This window comes from Megachile rotundata, chromosome 13, assembly GCF_050947335.1.
Source record: "Megachile rotundata isolate GNS110a chromosome 13, iyMegRotu1, whole genome shotgun sequence".
NCBI lineage: Eukaryota > Metazoa > Arthropoda > Insecta > Hymenoptera > Megachilidae > Megachile > Megachile rotundata.
This window is the reverse complement of record NC_134995.1, coordinates 3,871,795-3,892,009: the sequence shown is the minus strand read 5'-3', so window position 1 is coordinate 3,892,009 and position 20,215 is coordinate 3,871,795. Positions and strand designations below refer to the sequence as shown.

Sequence of the window (20,215 nt, the reverse complement as noted above, 5' to 3'; positions counted from 1 at the left end):
ACGGAAGGTTTTAATAGCAGCAACATAGTTGATAATATTGAATCGTGAACGTTAATCATCTATATTTGTATCTGTGTCTACGTATTTTATTAGATTAATGTTTCTTTTACTAAACTCTTAGCGGTCGCTCTATGTATCTAGCAAAGAGCGAAACTCCCTATATAGCGACTAGGTCTCTGAAACTTGATGTTTTGAGCAGGAAAAAATTAAAGAATGTGATTAATGAATTAATCATAGATTAAATACCTTTCTTCAAACACTGGTATTTATATCATAATTTTTCTCAAACTGTTATATCTCAAGCATGGTCAACTTAAATTTTAGCTCTTTCTATTTAAATTCAAAACAGTTGTGAACTTTTCTATAAAACTATTTTTTCAGTTTTGTTCACGTTTCTAAATTTTTATTCGTATTCAACGTTTAAATGTACTGAAAGTAGCTGTGATATACAACTTAAAAAAATTACCTATACTCTTTTTAAGTTAAAGCAATGAGTAGCTTCTTTGTAAGAAACAGTTTCAGTGACTGGGTTTTTAAACGTCCCAGTGTATCAGATGTTACTTCGATAAAGCGTGACCGTTAAGGATTAAAAGTGGATGTTGAAGTGAAGTGTCAACGGAAACATTGTTGGCGATTTAAACTGGTAGGTAAAAAAACAGCGTCGACGAACCTATCGATGTAAACATTGTAGATAATCAAATACCAACCGTTTTACTTTTTGCGTAACTATTATGAAGAATTTCTACAAACACAGTAAAGCCTCGAACACGCGAAAATAATCTTCACGATATAAAAAAAAATTATCTTCACTACTTGGGTAGGACTCCTCGAAATGACGGGAGGCTCGCTCGCTGAGAAATGTAACATGATGCGGGGTCCAGTATATGTGTGAGGCAGCACCAATGCAAACATAAAACATTTTTATTTTCGACTTTTTTGTTACTAAACTTTTACCAATAGATTTTGTATATTTTTCTGATTAAAATGAGACTAAACTCGATATAATGTGGTATTAAAAATATAATTCAAGATGTTAAGTATAAACTTTGTTAGATTAATTCGACTTGATTCATTCTAGTCGGCATCGCTCGGGTGACGTCGGGAGCGGTCGGAAATCGCTTCGCGAACCGGAAACCGACGACATCCGCCGATTCAGCGGTCTTCTTTCAAAATTTAATTGCTACAATAATTTCGACTATATTTATTGGTTTAATTAACGATAATATATTTTGAATGCAGAGAAGGATGCGAGTGAAGAAAAAACAGATGCTGCGGTTATAGCAGTCCGAAAAGATCAATAGTTTCTTGTATTATTTACAATTCTAATGTGTAGCTAAATTTGTTATTTTTAATTTTTTTTTTATAAAACTTTTTACGTCATATTCGTGAAATTTTCTTGATTTAAATAAGATGTTATTCGGAATATATTTGCTTGTAATAACTTATTTAAACATTTCAGTTATAGAAGTCTACGATTTCAACTGTGAGACGTGTTACGGCGTAACAAATAACGTATAAATCAGACTACACATACAAATTTTAGGAAAAGGTTTACGACGTGGCGAAAGAAAGTAATCGCTTTTGAAGACCTTCAATTTAGTATCCGTACCATCTGTGTACCAACACCAGGATGGTACGTGACAATTTAGTTTTTAGTAAATTCATTTATTGACACATCATTAGTCGAATCTTTGGCTTCAGCGGTGCAGGCCATGTCATAAACCTTGCGGACCCAAAGGTCGAAGGGTAACGTGGGCCTGGAGAGTAACGGTTCCAGGTCCCTCAGGAAGACGTCACAGATTTTGGGAAAAACCTATTTTCTGTGACGTTGTCCTCCCCCATACAGACAACCCTGTTCCCCTTCCAAAAATGTAGCACGCCAAGGGCGCAAAGGAAGGGAGAACAGAGGTTTTAAATACAGCAACATATGCCGAAAAACGGCAGAAATACAAAGTCAAGCAGAAATACAAAGTCAATCAGAAACACAAAATCAATCAAATAGAAAGAAAGCAAAAATCAATCAGCAAGGCAAAGTCAAACATTAAACACTCAACACATTAAATCGTTTAAACATAACATTCAAACACACCCTAATTATACAAAAATTGTTAGTTCACTGTCATTGTTAAATAATAAATAAGTGTAATTTGTTGCTAAAAACAGCATCCATTTTTTAAACTGCAACATTCACTCGCCGTTAAGTTAGCGTGTGAAGTGGAGCATCCCTGAAAGTTCCTTTCAAAAATAAAATTTTCAATCTTTGCTCTGCCAAAACAAGACGTATCGCGTGAATATCTTAATAGCGCCAAAGAGAAACGAAATTACCCGACACGTCACTACTCGTCCGTTTACCGCACCTTCCTCCAAGAAAACTTCAATAGAAATAAAATGCTTTGAATTACAAATAAATGTGTTTCGAATTACGTCGTGTTTGGTTTCATTTTAATCATAAAAATGTCAAAAATCTATTGGTAAGAGTTTCATAAATAAAAAAGTAAAAAATAAAAGAGTTTAATTTTTAAATTATGATTGTTTTACTGATGTGCACTGTTTATTTATGTTCGGTTGTTGAACGTTTCCTTCGTTCACTCTCCTACTCTACGTTTGACAAACTTCAAACAATGTAGGAACTACGCGATATAAGCATAAGTTCATTCGCTTATATCGTGACTTTACTTGTGTTTTGAGTATGTATGCAATTATTTGCAAAAATATTTTAAATTATGTATGAGGAGTCGGTTGCTCGGGAGTTGTCGGGTGCGATCGGGCGGGATCGGGCGACTCGGATAATAATTGGCGCCACGAGAATTTGGCGCGAACATAACGAAAGGACAAAGGATAGGATGGTTTCTGTTTTTCACGCGAGAATTGGGGAGAACGAGGAAAACGGCGTGAAGTCGGGCGGCAGTCATATCGTATCGGTCGAAGGTAGCACGCTGTCCGAAAAGTTTCGTAATTAATTTCTGTAATTACTTTCTGTACTTTCATTGTTTGAGTTATTAAAGTCAGCTTTTTATTATCGTTAATCCCACAACCTTCGTTATCCGTCAACCTCGATTTATTCGATCCTACATGTATATTAGGATATGGTACAAAGTATAGAGAATCTATGAGTACTAGACTGTTTTGTTTACATACAAGGTTACTTTACTTATATGTAAGGTGTAAGCAAATAATAACACATTTATTTGTTTTTTACAGCTCCATGTAAGACGAATATCTCCAAGAAGGTAAGTGAATTGTCTAATAATTTCGATGATTGATTCGTATGAAAATTTATGTGTTATACATATGCATATGGATGTCGCAGTGATGGGCTGTTAAAACTCTTAGTATCTAACAATGATATATCGTTGAAAATACTTGCATAAAATGTCTACAATTATTAATGTAATAGAATGTTTAACAAATATTGAAATATAATTGGTTTTCATTTATTCTCCCTTTATTTCGTAATAGGCTCCTTTTTAAGGTCTAGACCAGGAGTCGGCAACCTGCGGCTCACAGTAGAATCATACTTGTGACTCTTGCGTAGTTTACTAGTACATATTGAAAAATTAACTGTAATATTGTAATTGCCAAATAAATGAAATAATCCAGCGGAAAATAGAATATTCTGATTTGACAATAAATACATGCTTCACAGTAGATAGCGGTTATATTTGTAAGACATCAGTAGACGTTATCGACTTCTTAATAAATTTATTTTTTGCCACTTTAATATGGAAATTCAACAGTCTAATACATATTACCGATGTATGTATTTATATTTGGCTCTTTAAAAAAATAATTTATCACTTCGGGAAAAAATGGCTCTTAACTCCAGGAAGCTTGCCGACCCTGGTCTAGACAAATAATAACATTGTCCTTACAGCTTTCGCTTAAGTCTAGAAATGTATTATATTGAATTGAAAAATTACACCAGATTTGAGTTAACCCGCCCGTCGACATTACTACACTTTTCCTTAGCAGATTCGCACACACCTATTTGCTACCTTCAAATCGCTTTCTTTTAATGATCGCTCCGTTTCGTATTCGTGTTTATTTATACCTTCCTTCTGCGTGAGGCTCTCCTATCACCTATTCTATTTAGAACAGTACTTTACAACATATTTCTCACACATATTAATGCGTCATGTCGCAGAAAAAATTTGAAAGTGGCAAAATTTTGTCATAAATATTAGCATCACGCAGTGGAAGAAAAATATTAGGGGTACCGAAAAGTAATCAAAATTTTGTTGGCTGGCGAAAAACATTTATTTATTAAGAAAATATTAAATGTTAATCAACAAAATAATTTCCATCATTTTCTAACGCTTTTTGCCAGCATAAATGCAATTGTTCGATTCCCTTCTTTAAAAAAATCCTTCGACTTTTCATAGAAAAACTTCGAAGGCATAGAAGAAATTTTGAATACTTGTATGTAGCCCTAATAATTTTACACGCTTTAAATACTATAAAATATTCTATAGTGTTTTAATTATTATTTAATGATATATGTAGACAGACTTTTGCAATAATTCTTTATAATAATATTTCACCGTGCTCTCCGTATATATATGTCGTTTTTACAAAGAAGACTCAGTAATACGTTTTCCGGAAGTTAACCTTTTATAATCGCGTGGTAAAAAAGTGCTGCTCTTACAGGTCCCACACCTTCGCTAGTTGGCGCCAATATTTAAATTTATATTCTAACAATAGAAATATGAGAAAATCTCGTTAGTTCAAGTTATAAAATAAAAGTAGTATCTACAATAATAAATGTTTAACATTCTTAGCCTTTATTTTAAATGATTTCTTTCAAACAGTGTGACATAATATAATATAATTTATTTTTCCCAAATTTCCTTGATTTTATGCCATTCTTTAACTCTTTGACTTCTTAACGTCACTTCGTAATTTATTATCCCTGCAAGAATTCTATAACTTTTTTTTTGTGCGATTTTAAAACTTTACGTTTTTCGAACGGGGCTAACAACGCAAAATATTATTACATTATCAAATTTTAGTTCGTTAAATTTCATTAAGTTCCAATATCACTATCCAACAAATTTTAGCCTTTTTTTTTCGTTTCGATTTGCGTTCAGTGGCAGATACAACTTTTCATGTGTTGATTATGAATCTGCAACTCGTTTGTCTCCAGCAGTTTTTGAGGTAACTATAAAAGATACTAGGATTCTGTTTATATTAAAATATTGTTTTTTGATATCGTAAAAGAAAACGACGTTGTGACTTTCCTTAGATATTTTTTAGAGATAAAAATCTGCTCTATCACGTAGTATAGTTCGATTTTCCGCTAGACCCTTACATTTTAAGATAAATTGCAAAACATATGTAAAAACTGATGCAAGATCGGTCTCTCTCCACGTTCAATGAATAAATATGTTTAAATATTCAGAATGCACAAAAACAGATACCGTTGTATTCAGGATACTCTATAGTTTTGATATAAACAGAGTTAAGTATATTTTATAGTTACCTCTCAACTGGTTTGAATTTGAAAAACGTGTTTTATTTTTCAAAATCAAATTTCTCAAAAATTATATACGTCACGAATAAACGAATTTCAAATTCGCAATCAGCACAGCGAATAGTTATAACAACTAAAAGTTACAACACTGGACGGAAATCGAAACGCCAATTGGATGTTGGACAGTATAATAAAATAACGTACCGTTGGTGGTATAATAAAAATTGCGATATCCGAGAAATTATATTGTGACATTTTTGGAAACGTTGAGCAGTGCAAGCAGAGTAATGAATGTCTGTTCGAATAGTATGACGCGAACTAGATTATACATATACCGCAAATACAATAAAAGTTTTAAATGTGCTATATTTAAGTGTAGTCACCACTTCAAATGGAGTTTCGGAAAAAGGGAAGAATATTTCAAGTTAATTTTCCTTTGTGTAATTTTTGCTCGAATTTCACTCTATTATGTGAATCATATAGATGAATTAATATATTTGCAATTATATTTGGGTTTAATTTACACTTGTAGCATTGAAGGGTTAAACGAAATGACCAGCAAGTATTGCATCTGTTTATGATAAACGATTTTTAATTGGTTCTGTTTGTAAAAGTTATATATTTTCACGTAAACAGGATAAAATGCGTTTAAAGGTAATTACTCCTGTAAATTTGAATTTCTATACAAATGCGTTAATTTAATTTTCTAGTAATATGACATACATTTTCTTCACATGTTTGGTAGGATTTTAATTTATGAGGTGATCTCGTGTATAATTCTAATCGCGTTTCAGGGTTTCAATTATATTGTTTGATATAATACAATTTAGTTGTTCGTTCGTGCTAGTAACACAACTTTTTCAATTGGTTTCGTTCAGAAAGGTTGCGTTGTTGTATACGAAACGATTAAATCTTGGTACCTTTAGCTTTTATGAGTTCATTCCCTAAAAGCTTTGCTCTGCACATGTAAAAAATACGTGTCGCTTAGTTTTTTGAGTTCTACAATATATGTGTGTAAAGATGAATAACATCGAATAGGGACACCTACTTAGGTTTTCTTATGAATGCAAGACGGATTGTGACAAAAAAATTTTTTTAAATATTTTATTGCGAGTGCACTAAAAGTCGCAAGTAAACTTAAGAGCTTAGAATTTAAGTCGATGCAAAAATGTACGTGGAATATTTAAGGCTGAACGCTGTCGTGGTGAAATAGTTTGGGAATAATCATACATTAATATTATAAAGGAGAAAATAAACTCTAAAAATTTGAGAATAACTTTATGTTAAAAGATATTGAGTGATGAGGCACTCTAATTTTTATGAACGTATACTTAATGGTTATGGCAGCAAAGAAAATATGAATGTTTGGTGGTGGTTGAAAAGAGTTCTAATTCTAGAGTTATTTAAACACATCGAAACACTGTGACTGGTTGCTCATAACGTGAAAATTTTATATCAAAATAGCCGTTTAATTTCGAAAGGTAATTGAAAAAAATATTACAGAAAATATCAGAATAAATATTCACAAATTATTATCGCAGACTTTGCTTTTATTTTGCAATTTAAACTTAGAAGATGTCCCAATATTTTTGTAACATAACATTTTGTGTTTTGCAGATTTCTCTTGTAATACAATACAATGCGATAATATATAAGAATCAGTAGTTTTAACATTTGCATTTTCTTTATACAGTAATTTAATATTCTTCCACATGTTGCTATATAATTACTATATAACTCATTTTTCTATATAATGCTTACTCAAAATATAAAACTTCAAGCGAAATTATACCTGCGTTTGATACATTTGTACTCAAAGTGTGCCTAACTCAAGGTTTATGGAATTAGTTTCTTTTATCTACTACATTTCTAGTAATAGTATTTGGTAAAATGATTATCTATGTTAAAAATTTGTACATTTTGAATTTCAGAGGTATGCAAGTGATCTACTTACAAATAATTTGGTTATTATTGTTTACTGTAATAATTTTCCAACAGTTTGTGCAAATTATAAAAATAAAAAGTAATATTTTTTAAAATAAAATTGTAATGAAGCCTTCCATCAGTTTGTATCTGAAGTTTACTTTTGTTTTCCTAAACTGCACATACTATACAGGGAGTTTCTCCATCCGATGATACAACCGTAGAAGGGGTAACTACGTAAAAGTATAAGGCAAATATGTAGAACAAAATTTTTTCATATACCACTTCGTTCTAAAAAAAAATGAAATTTATAGAGTTTTTAAGCATTTGTATATAAAGGACCCCACAATAAACTGTAAAAAATAACATTTATGAACAATGCCTGAATTTGAAGTATGTTGTATCTTTTGAATTACTGAACAAAATGTTGGTAAATACACAGACTCATCGTATCAACCCTTCAAAAGCCTAAAGTCAGTTTAAAGATTTTAAAGATTTTGAAGCAAAGATTTTCAGATTAGTAAAGTTCGTAGGTAAATATAATTTACTTTAAATTTGAGTTTGATTACAGTCAAAGAGTGATAACAAAAAGCTCATTTTTTGGGTCTCAAATTTCAAACTTTTTTTTATGCCAAATAGTACAATTGTACCGTGCCCATACTCATCTTAAAATTTCTCTTGGATTAGCACTATTTGGCATGAAAAGGTTTAAAATTCTAGTTCCTAATTTTGAATTAGAAGGCAGATCTTTTTTCCATTATTCTTTCCATTAAATTGAAATTAAATGAAATTTAATAAATGGTAGTTAGCGACGGTACGCATACTTTAAAAAAATGAAATCATGTATTTTCACTGTACGAATATTTATGGCGACATTTTGTTGCCAACATAATGTTAACCTAATAACACTTTAGACGAACGTGATCCGAGAACAAATTTTTTTTACCAAATAATAAAATTCACTTAATTACTAAATTAAAGTAAACTATGCACTACTCCGAAACTACCAAATTTTCCGGCATTCAGAATGATTATATGTATGTATTTCTGTAGCAGTAGTCAACAATCTTTCAGATATTGTGGACCACTAAATTCGCAATTTAAAGTTTCGCGAACCACAATTTAATACGAGCACTGAATATAATATACCTACACATTTATTTATAAACAAAAATTTTATTAAATAAGTTTAGCAAACAATTTCTGTGCGGACTATTAAAATTATGTCACAGATACCAGGTATTAATCGCTGCTCTAAACGTACTGAATATTATTAGAGTACGCACGAAAAGAAAATAATGCCCCAAGACGAAGTTCAACGTATTCTAGGAACGGAGGTTTTAAAAAAGTACATGTTCATTGAAATAGGAAAAGCCGTTTGTCGATAGCGTGGTTGTCCAAGACCTCTTTCTCTGCATAGTGGTAGTTTAATTAGGAAACACGTGAAAGCGGCTGCCGAACGTTTACACGGTTTTGAGATCGACAAAGCCGAAAACAATCGTTGCCAATGTCCTTGGAGCCCGCAGGCTTTGCCCGAGAAATTAATCGGACGCCGTGGCGGAGCAAACAGCAAGCTTCGCATTTACTGGTGGCTGCTTGGCTTTCTGCCTGGCTCTCTGGCTGGCTAGTCCAGTTGCTTGTTTCCTGTATTGCTCCGTCGGCGACCACGACAACAATGCACCCTCGACGGCTGCCTCTATCGCCACTCTAATTTGCTTCCGGGATACCAATTACCGATTCGTTCAATCAATGAAAACGACTCGATGCTGTATTAGCCTGCGACATTACCACTGCAGCAGAGTTTTTCAAATGTGACTCGAAACTCCGATGAGGACAGCAGAAAATAGATGCGAATCGACAAAGATAACGATTTCGATTTCCTCTTGCAATCAGTAGCATCTCTTAATTTTACAATGGATGCAAATTTTATGGCTGTATAAAGCAGATAGAACTGTATTAGTGGCCTTAACATTGAAGCAGTTAACAATTTTTTAAATAACAAATTTTGAAATTTTTAACCCTTTCGGTAATGTAATAAATTGTCAATGCCTAATAATGATTCACTTTCTATATTACTATTGCTTCGAATAATACGTTTCTGTTTTTGCGTGATATTACTTAAGGTGTAAACATTACAAATCAAAATACACTTTCTTGTATCAACGAATGTTCATTTCCAATTGCATGTACACTTAGCAATAAATCATTATGAGCTTATTTTTTTAAGTGTATATACGCCTAAAGTATGTGAGTATCATAGTACTTAAAGGGGTCATTTTATAAAAATTCTTGAATACGTGTTATTTTTGTTGTTAACAAATCGTATCAATTATTTTTACAGTTTTTTGTTTTGTTTATCTTTTGTAAGTGATTAAATTTTTAATAATATGAGTGATTGATTTGTACCATTAATTTAAGTGCCATAATACATACATGGTGTGTTCCGAAAGCAATACAATTGATTTTTTGCAAAGGAATTTATTGAATCAACTCTTACAAATACTAAAAATTCTTCAAAATACTGCCCTTGGGCTTCTACACATTTTTGCCAGCGACCCTGCCATGAACGGTACGCGTCTTGAAATGCGTTTTCCGGAACCTCTTTCAAGGGGTCGGTCGCGACCGCTTGGATGTCTTCTATCGACGAGAAACGAATTCATTTCAGGGGTGTCTTGATCCGAGGGAACAAAAAAAAGTCTGCCGGTACCAGGACAGGACTATAGGAGGGTTGGGGCAGCGTCAACGCCTGATTTTGGGTCAGAAACTCACGTACTCGCAGCGCGTTGTGGCAGGGCGTGTTGTCGTGATGCAGTAGCCAGGTAGCGGAGATGTGTTTTCTCGTCCTGACGACCCTTTTTCACAGTCTTCCCAGCACATTCACGTAGTAGGCGGTGTCAACTATCTGTCCTTCAAAAAGAAATTCTTTATGGACTATTTGACGGACTGTTTTGCCGGTTGGTGGCCGCGCAGAGCGTTGATCGTCGTGAAACTCTTCCCGCCCTTTTTTAAAGGCCTTTAACCACCTCGAAACTTGTGAGTACGACAGAACAGAGTCCCCATAAGCCTCACGAATCATTTTATTTGTCTCCTCAATAGATTTGTTTAGTTTAGCACAAATCTTTATCGCGTATCATTGTTCCGATCGTCGACTCCACTTTTTCCGTGACGGTCACCAAACAGGGGTTCACAAAAATTCACGTCTTGTCCTTTTAACAGCTCGGAGAGCTCTGGGACCAGTTTCGTTGGAAAGCTTAGGGTCTCCCGCACCTAGCTCAAGTGGACCTATTCCCCTCCAACCAACAGGAGCGGCGCAGGAAATTCGATTGCATTACTTTCGGAACACATCATGGATGTTGTACATGCGTGGCGCGAAAGTCAATGTGTTAAGACTGTTAATGTCTAACAATAATATATTGTTGAAAATACTTGCATAAAGTGTCAACGATTATTAATATGATAGAGTTTTTAAGAAATATTGAAATGTAATTGATAATGATATTCATTTATTTTCTCTTTATTTCGTAATAGGTTCCTTTTTAAATTTCGTAAAATGTATTCCTCTTATTACTTATGCATCTTTTTTCTAATTCAGTATTAAAATCAATAATTAAGGAAACATGCTGAAATGAAATGTATGTAATAATTTTGTTAGCAGGAACACTGATATTGTTAATTATAAGTGCGGATATTTTAGGCATCATGTGTAATTAACGGTTATTAATTTAAAATATTCTAAAGCGCTTTTTTCACTGCATGTGTGAAATAATACTCAAATAATCTTTTCTATTGTTCCTTGAATAAAAAGAATAATTTAAATCTTCTTCAACGATTCTGAATCTCTTATGATTATAAATAGGACCATTAATTTTACAAGCACAAAAATTGACACGAATAATCTTCTTTCCTTACATTATATTTGTTTCTGTACAAATAACTTTACACCGTAAATAAATAAATTAATTAATTACTAAGTTAGATATGAATTACTGAAAAGTTATATATTTTATTATAAATATAAGATAATCTTATGATAATATAATTTGTCTTATATACTTCTCTCACAAAAAGTTTCTTGCCTTTTGTTCAAAACAACGTTATTATAACTTAGCAGGTGTTGCGTCTCAACGCCACATATTATAAAGTTTGAGTCGCTTTCATTGCATAATGGTTGTTGACACTTTGAATGCCGCGCTGAAATTGTGTTAATCCTCTGAAGTGGTCATTTTATGTCCAATAAATCTAGTGTATAATCTTGCTGAAAAATTCCCAAACATTCAACAACATTATTTGCAATTGGCTAAGTAAGATTATCCCATCTGAAATACGTCGCAGGTATCCATAGATATTTAGAAAAAATAAATACATGCAATTTATGGCGGATGTATCTATAATCAAATGGTAACCAAGAAAAGAGTATTCAAATTCGAAATGAATGATTATTTTTATGTTAAAAATAGTTTTAAAAATAGTTTTCTGAATTTTATTACGGAAACTAAAGACAATTATTTAAAATTATTGGGTTATTTCACTCCTAGTATAGAAATATGATGGTTAGGTTATAGAATATGGTTAGGTATTAAGACAATTATTTAAAATTATTGGGTTATTTCACTCCTAGTATAGAAATATGATGGTGCGCTTCCAAAATAGATAACTAACGTCATAAAAAATACCTAGAGAATGTTAGCACGTTTGTTTTATTTATTTACTGATATTAACCTTTTAGCCTATAATATGAAGTAAGACTCGTGACACACGTTACAGTTCAATTGCGACAAAATTAAATGGTATTTGCGTAAAGATCGAGTTTTAAGTGTGGTACCAATTGCAGTTTGTATAATTAAAGATTGCAAAATCCAAAATATACCTGACATTTCAACATTCTTTATTTACCTTATCGCTGCAGTAATAATTAGACAGCTCTGACACATCTGCTGAAAAACATGTAGGCTAAAGGGTTAATAATCGTGCTCCCAATTATGCTCGATGTCTCCTTCTATTTCTACGATGTCAGTCGAACAAAGTTAAATTTTAACTTCAGAAAGATTCTCCAACAACTTTAGTAGAAAATATATCCAGACACATTTGAAATATTAAACTAAAATATGTAGCTTAATAAAACATATGCTATTTACCAATTAAAAAATTATATACGAAATTTTAATTTGTTATGTAAGTAAATTTGTATTCTATACTATAAGAAGAAAGATATTAATATACAAGGTGGCTCACCACATTTTGTCATCTAGATTTGCTTCATTATTATTACTCATAGCAAACAATGTTTCAGATGGAATTGAATAGTTTTGAGAGAAGCATGTGCTGATGGTATATTTTTTCTTGTAAGTGGACGTGTAAAGGACATATGAAGGTCATTAATGTTTTTTCAAATAGAATCGTATAATTTTTATTGTATCAGCTGATACTCCTTCATATTCTTTATAGAAAAGTATTAATCTCTTTATGTGAAAAAATCATTAGTTTAGGAGATATTTTAATTTTAATTTTTATTTACAGAAAAGGTTCAATGTGGCCACCATTCGCATCAGAACACTTTCTGAATCGAGAAATTAATGACTTACTAACATTCAGTAGTGTATAATCTCTCTGCATGTGTAGCACTTTTCCCAGTTTCAAAATAAACTGATAACATGTCTATCTTTTCCTCTTTAGAATACTTCATTATGAAGTGATAATTCACCGTATCATCGTATTCACCGTATTAGAGACGTAACAGAGACTAAATTTCACTGTTACTGCGTAACAAAAAAGACAAAAACTCACAATTCGTTTGGTGACACGTGATCTCTCAATGCATGTAGAAAAACATTTGCTGTTCAGTTAGGGCAATTCGTAATATTGACCAGAAAGTCACGATTTCCTAACAAGTTAGAATTAAAATATCTCCTAAACTAATGATTTTTTCACATAAATAGATTAATACTTTTTTGTAAAGAATATGAAGGAATATCAGCTGGTGCACTAAAAAATATATGACTCTATTTAAAAAAACATGAATGACCTTCATATGTCCTTTACATGTCCACCTACCAAAAAAATATACCACCAGCATATGCACCTCTTAAAACCATTTAACTTCATCTAAAACATTATTTGCTATGAGTAATAATAATGATGCAAATCTAGATGGTAAAATGTGATTAACCACCCTGTATATAGTGTACACTATTTCTACTCCTAATTGTTAGGGGCATTATACTTTAGTTACCAGGTGCATTCAAAGAGTTCAGGAACTCCTTGTATAGAAAACGTAGGAATAATAGAAAAAAAGTTTTGCAGCTTATAATCTTCGATTGCATTTTGATATGTATTCTAAGTTTCTTAATAATTGTGTATGTGGTTGTGTAGTAATTGTTGCAGTTAATCGTGAAGCTTTAACTTTGGCGATTCTTAAAGATGAATGATTTCCCCCAACAAAGGGCGTGCATAAAGTTGCATTTTAATCTTAAGAAAACAGCATCTAAAGCAGTGGAGATGCTTGAAATTGCTTTCGGTGATAAAAGTCGCCAACAGACCTTTTTCTCTTTCCTCGTTTTAAACAAGCACTGAAAAGGCGACGTTTTGATACTCGAGAGAATATAATTACAAAATCACGAGAACAATTGAAGCAGATTTCGAAATCGGCTTACCAGAAAGCATTCACGATCTAGGAAAAAAGATTTTATAAATGCGTACGTGCAGCAGCAGAATATTTTAAAAGCGATATATTGTAAATTCCATCAAACCTTTGAATAAACGATATAGGACAAAAGTCCTCGAACTTTTTGAAGACACCATGTATTTTTAAATGAAAGTGTTACGGAAACTATTCAAAAGCAGAACATATTGTAGTATTACATTTGAAAGTGTGATAGAAGTGTATCAAATTCATTTGTTTGCATCGAATGTTTATAGTTTCAAATAAAAAGCTACTTTCCATAAATTTTATATCGCTCTTTATTTTAAATGTATGATTTACAAAATTGAAAATAATATATACCTATATTGTATGTTACAAATACTTCATTAAATGCTTCAGTTAATTTTATTTATATTTTTTTGTTTTTCATGTTTTTTTTTTGGATTTCGGACTGTAGTGCGTCTATTTTATGTAATAATTATTATTTAAATACACAGTTCTTTTAATTTAGATATTTTTTTTCAGCGAGCCTTTCATGAAAATATTTAATTTCACATTGTTAAGCTCATTTTAATAAAAACTTTTGTATTTGTATCAGAAATTTCTCCTTGCACTGTATATGTATCTCAAAAGAAGTAACGAAACGAGGTTTTTGATCAAGTGCAAAGTTCAAACTAATTTTAACTTCACCGCACGCAAAGGCGGAAATGAAAGTTTAAAATTCCTGACCATAAAGTTTTAATATGGAAAATGTAGCAGAATCCGCAACAACAGGACCAACAATTTAAAATAATGATACAAGCAATAGGGTTTTAAGTATTATTGTACAATATTATTTTCGCAGCACCATAAGAAATTTAGAATTTGAAAATGTAAAAATTTTTGAATTTCGGGATTTTGGGATTTCCGGATTTCGAGATTTCGAGATTTTGGGATTTTGGAATTTACAAATTTACCACTTTTTTTCTTATATAGTGGTTTATAGTCGCATCAACTACCCAGGTTATTAGCGACTGTTGACCAGTTTACGGAGATACGGTTATGATCGGAAGTGAATGGTTTGACATAACTTTTTCATAATTGGGTGAGGATTCTTACAGTTTTACAAAATTTTAGTAATGTGTCTTGATACGTTGCGTTGTTGATGTGGTTGCTTCAGTGAGGTTGTTCTTAATGTTTAATCTTCTTCTGGCGTGGTTATATTTTCCAATATTATGTGTCTGATGGTTATGGTTGTGTTGCATATATCGCACCTTCTGGGGGAACCGTTTTGGGTATGTATGTGTGAGTCAGTTTAGTGCGTTCGGTCCTAATTCGAGTTACTGCCACTTGATTTCTTTTATTGTGTCTAGGATTATTATTGTGTCTGGCTTTGTATTTTCTCCATGTAGAATCTCATGACTGTTTTAGTAGTGTCGCGATATGATTATTGATGTCCGCAGAGGTGTTTAATATCGGCTGGTTTTCTGTGACTGTAGTCGCTGCAATTTTTGCCGAAGGTCGCCCATGGTGTTTCCGCAGATATCCATGTGGGAAGGAACCCACGCTATGATTACAGTTTTGTTGTCTTTGGTTGGTTTATCATATTTTTTCTGAATTTCTAAGTGCATTTCAGTAGTGTATTTTACGTTTTGAGTTTTCTGGATGGTGGAGAGGGAATCAGAGGAGTTAATGAACTTGGACAATTTGCACATTTAAAAATGATTAAATTCGGGACTTTAGATATGTGGGTATTTAGAACTTGGGACTTTAAGGAGTTTGTAAATTTTTAATCATGAAGAAATATACGAATTTACAGATTTGTAGACTAAAAAATCCAAGGTTTAGAAATTTTCAAAATTCAGAATTTAACCGTTAATGCCTCTAAATGAATGAGGATATTATATTTGAAGATTACGTTCAGTTTGAAGAGGACATATATTTAAAAAGATAACGTGAAAAGATAAAATATTCAGGCATAAAAATAATTATTTATAATTGTACTTAATACTGTGGCTTATTACTGTGCGATTATAGATTAAATCTGCTAACGAATTTCAAAAATAAAATTGTTGAGATACACCATGTATAATTTCCGAAATGCACTGTTTTTAAAAAAGTATTTTCATTAACAAAATGTTCACATCCATTTAAAATTATAATTGTAATTGTATAGTAATTAAATATTTAAAAATTGTTGGTTTAAAAATTATTATTCTTATAATTACTCTGTAAAATGCTGACATAAAAATCTGAACACTATACTTAAGAGCTTTAGTATGCATTGTGAATATTTTGGTAAATTTTCACTCAGATAAAATAATTTTAAGAAAAAAAATACGCCGACTTCGAAATGCACTAAAAAGTATAAAATAATTTCTATTTACTAATGAAGTACTTTCTATTTCATTCAATCATACAATTACGTAACAGATATGAATGAAACCTATTTACTCGTTAGGTAGTATATTAAATACATTTCAACCTTTTCGGAGGCGGCGCAAAATTAAAAGATTTTCTTGAACATGTCAACCTTTGGACAGCCGAACATAGGCAAAGCTTGTATAGCTATTTTTTTTCTGTACATATAACTCGACAGCACGCTGCGAAGTAGGTGTTAGTGCGTATAGAATGTAACTATGGTCTATCTAGATTCATAGAGTATGCGACGGAAAGACTCGATCGCCGCATATTCTACAAAGATAGATCCTATCTGCCGCAAATTTGGTAATTCCCGCGTCGTGGGCCCCGTTTATAGGTTCTTAGATCCATGGCTTCCACATGCGAACGAAGTCGATTCAATTTCATTTATATCAGAAACGTTGCGAAATGAAGATGTAGTCGTTACATTTACGTATATTACCAGATATATCTATAATGGTTCGTATTCCTTCTCAGGATTTATTAATTTCCCATACGTCATACCACAATCAACTGGTTATTGGCAGCAACGTTTACTGAGGTATTTTTAATTTTGCGCCACCTCCGAAAAGGTTGAAATGTATTTAATATACTACCTAACGAGTAAATAGGTTTCATTCATATCTGTTACATAATTGAATGATTGAATGAAATACATAGAAATTACTTCATTAGGAAATAGAAATTATTTTATACTTTTTAGTGCATTTCGAAGTCGGTGTATTTTTTTCCTTAAAATTATTTTATTTCACGTTTTTTAGTGGAATGGGGAGAATTGTATAGGATACTGTGAGACAGTTCTTCCGGGCTTTTTTTTTTTGTCTGCGTAAATGCCATGAACATAATTAAGTAAAAGTTAATAACAATTTTTCGCTAATATCTCGAAACCTAAAGCTTTCCGTTAATTATGCATAAGGAAAAGGTTGTCCGGAATCATGCCCCTGACAACATATTAAAAGGACATTAAAATCGTTCGAAGTTGATTTCAAAAGTTAATAACAATTTTTCGCTAATATCTCGAAAACTAAAGCTTTCTGCGAAATTTGTATATGAACAAAATTGTTCAGAATAATGTCCGTGATAAGATATTAAAAGCGCACTAAAATCGAGAAAAGTTTATTTCAAAAGTTGCCGGTTTTTTTGCAATTACAATACTTTGCAATTAAAAAATGAAAAATTTTTTGATAATGGTACCAATGGGGAGTCAGAACCTACCAGATGCAAAAGGTTTCGTTCCGATCGGTCCATCCAACTAGGCGTAATCGGCGGGCACACATAAAAAAAAAAAATACTGATCGAATTGAATAACCTCCTTCTTTTTCGAAGTCGGTTAAAAACAGAGTGAATTTATATGCCCATACCTCGGAAAGTATATTAGTAATAACTCGTTACTAGCAAATAACTAACAGAGTAATTTAGTCATGTACGAAGTCTTCTCGTATTACTTTGGGCCTGTGGTATAATACAACCTATCATAATAGCTGAGCGAACAATTCGCCTACCTGAAACGGAAGCACCCCGCGTCCATTTACAGTGACGTCAATTTTCGAGGCTCCATCGTTCTGGAGGGCTCATTTTAAAGGGGAAGATCCAAAGAAAGAATATGACCATATTTTTTTAATTTAAATCCTTTACACCACTCATTGCAAAAAACGCAGAAAAAGAATTTGTTTAAATTTTTCGACATTTTATAACAATTTATGGACTTAAAAAACGTATTTCAAAATAGCTCAGTCCTTTATGAATAAAAAAAATGAGTTAAATTAGTTGAGTAGTTTCTGAGAAAAAAATTTGTAAGCCTATTTTCGCAAAAATGAGCAAAAATTGTAAACTTTGAAGGCCTGTTATTCCTTAACAAATGTGAAACCGCAAAAATGATGACTTAACCCTTCCCCCCCCCCCCTTAATTTCACATAGATTACAACATACTTCGATTACAGTAAAATCGCAGATGTCCAAAAGTGATCGATTTAGCGTGGAATGATCTAGCAAAGAAAAAATTTTTGATCGTGCTGTAAGAAACGATAGTATCAGCATTGGAAGAATATCAGTAATGGTGAACGCTGAGTGTATGGTTGCAGAGTTTTATGGGAATATCAATTTTATCCGTATACTATGTTCAACGTGCACAAGCACTTAAAGAGGATGATTTTCATCCAAGGAATCTTTATTGTATGTGGTAGCTGCAGATACCCATTGTGAATCAATATTTTTCATCCGTTCTTTTATTCATTTCCCAAGCTGCATTGGCTAAGATGGAAATAATGAATTTTCACAATATTCACCACAGAACTGAATAAAATACACATGCTTTTGCTCATTTAGGATATCAATAACAATTGAGGCAAAATGTATGGGTAATAATACTCTGCGACAATTTTTATGACATTTTTCCTTTTACTTTCTTCCGACATCTATTCACATCATTGTAACTATTACTTGTAATGTTGTTCTTCTATGATTTTTGAATTCTGACACGATGTAATTTAAAGAAAAACTGGTTTCCGATTGCTTTACGGAATGCATACTTTCGTTTAATAGTGCCAAAAAATACTAAATGTTAAAATACTAACATAAGTGCTAAAATTCTGCTGAAGTTTTAGTCACATTAATAGACTTCCTACTTTCTGATTTTCTTCCGTTGTATTTTACGAGAGGATATCATAGTCCATGTGTCACCGTGAACACCGTGAAATACACAATTTTGTGCTGCAAAATTTTATTTTCAATATTAGAAAGCAAACATAGAACCATACTTGAGTTAGAAACAAATTTATATTTAAAATTAAATCAAAATAACTAAATACCATTTTCTATATTACTAATCATGTTTTTTATTAAAGGTGTTTGTTGATATATTTTTGTTCGTATAATTATTTCATTAGAAATGAGACAAAGATATATAACACTAATATAATAATGTTTACTATCTCTCCTAAGTTGCTATATACAATATGCAGTTTCTTTATAAAACATACATGGTTTTCGCATTGCCGATCGTGATCAGCTACATACAGCAAAATGTACATATTCTTCAATCTTTCCTTATAAAGGAATACGTGTAAATATGTAAAAATGAGAAATTCAATCTTCAATTCTTCATCAAAATTTTACTGTTAATTTAGGTCAATCCAAGTTTGATTTGGCGATCCACATGTTCGACGACTGTATCGAGCAGAACATTGTCCAGGTTTATGATGCGGATGTGACTTTCGACTATATCTTTTCAAAACAAAAAATAGTTAGCATTAAGCTACTTACGAGCGCACTCTCAATTTCGACCTGCCAAGAGCTCCTCAATAGTAATGGTCGCACAATAAACCTCGTCACTGTAACGAAATGCAGGTTGTTGACGTTCCAGGGTGTAAACATTTTCACCTGTAAAATAGGACGTTGAGAGACGTATATTTTGTAAAGCACCTAATTGGTGGAGGCAAGAAACGACTAAGTACAAAACAAATAAAACCCGGTATGTGATGGAAAAAACAAAGATCAAGGAATTACGTTGTAACAAAAAACGAACGCATATTTTAGTGACTTAAAATATGGACTATGATTTACCTTTATTATTTCAATTGTCATCTTGGAACCCCCAAGACAACACCTCCCTTTTTCTATCTTAAATTAAATTCGAAACTGGTCAAAGACTGATAATTTTGAAGTTTTTACGGTTTAGTTTGATACAATTCATAGTGTTCGAAACTTTCGAGTGTAAGTTGGGTCTAATTGTAAAATAGTTCCGACATTTGATCATTATTACAATTAGCATCATGTGGAATATA

The 20,215-nt window shown here is 32.2% G+C and overlaps 1 long non-coding RNA gene across 1 annotated transcript in view; it reads left to right on the top strand.

Annotated features, from left to right (window-relative positions):
• The window catches only part of LOC143265618 (uncharacterized), a 366,308-nt gene that overhangs the window by 792 nt on the left and 345,301 nt on the right, over positions 1-20,215 (top strand). Inside the window, exon 2 of the long non-coding RNA XR_013040268.1 lies at positions 3,202-3,230. This is a non-coding gene — a long non-coding RNA (uncharacterized LOC143265618). The remainder of the gene's footprint in view (positions 1-3,201; positions 3,231-20,215) is intronic.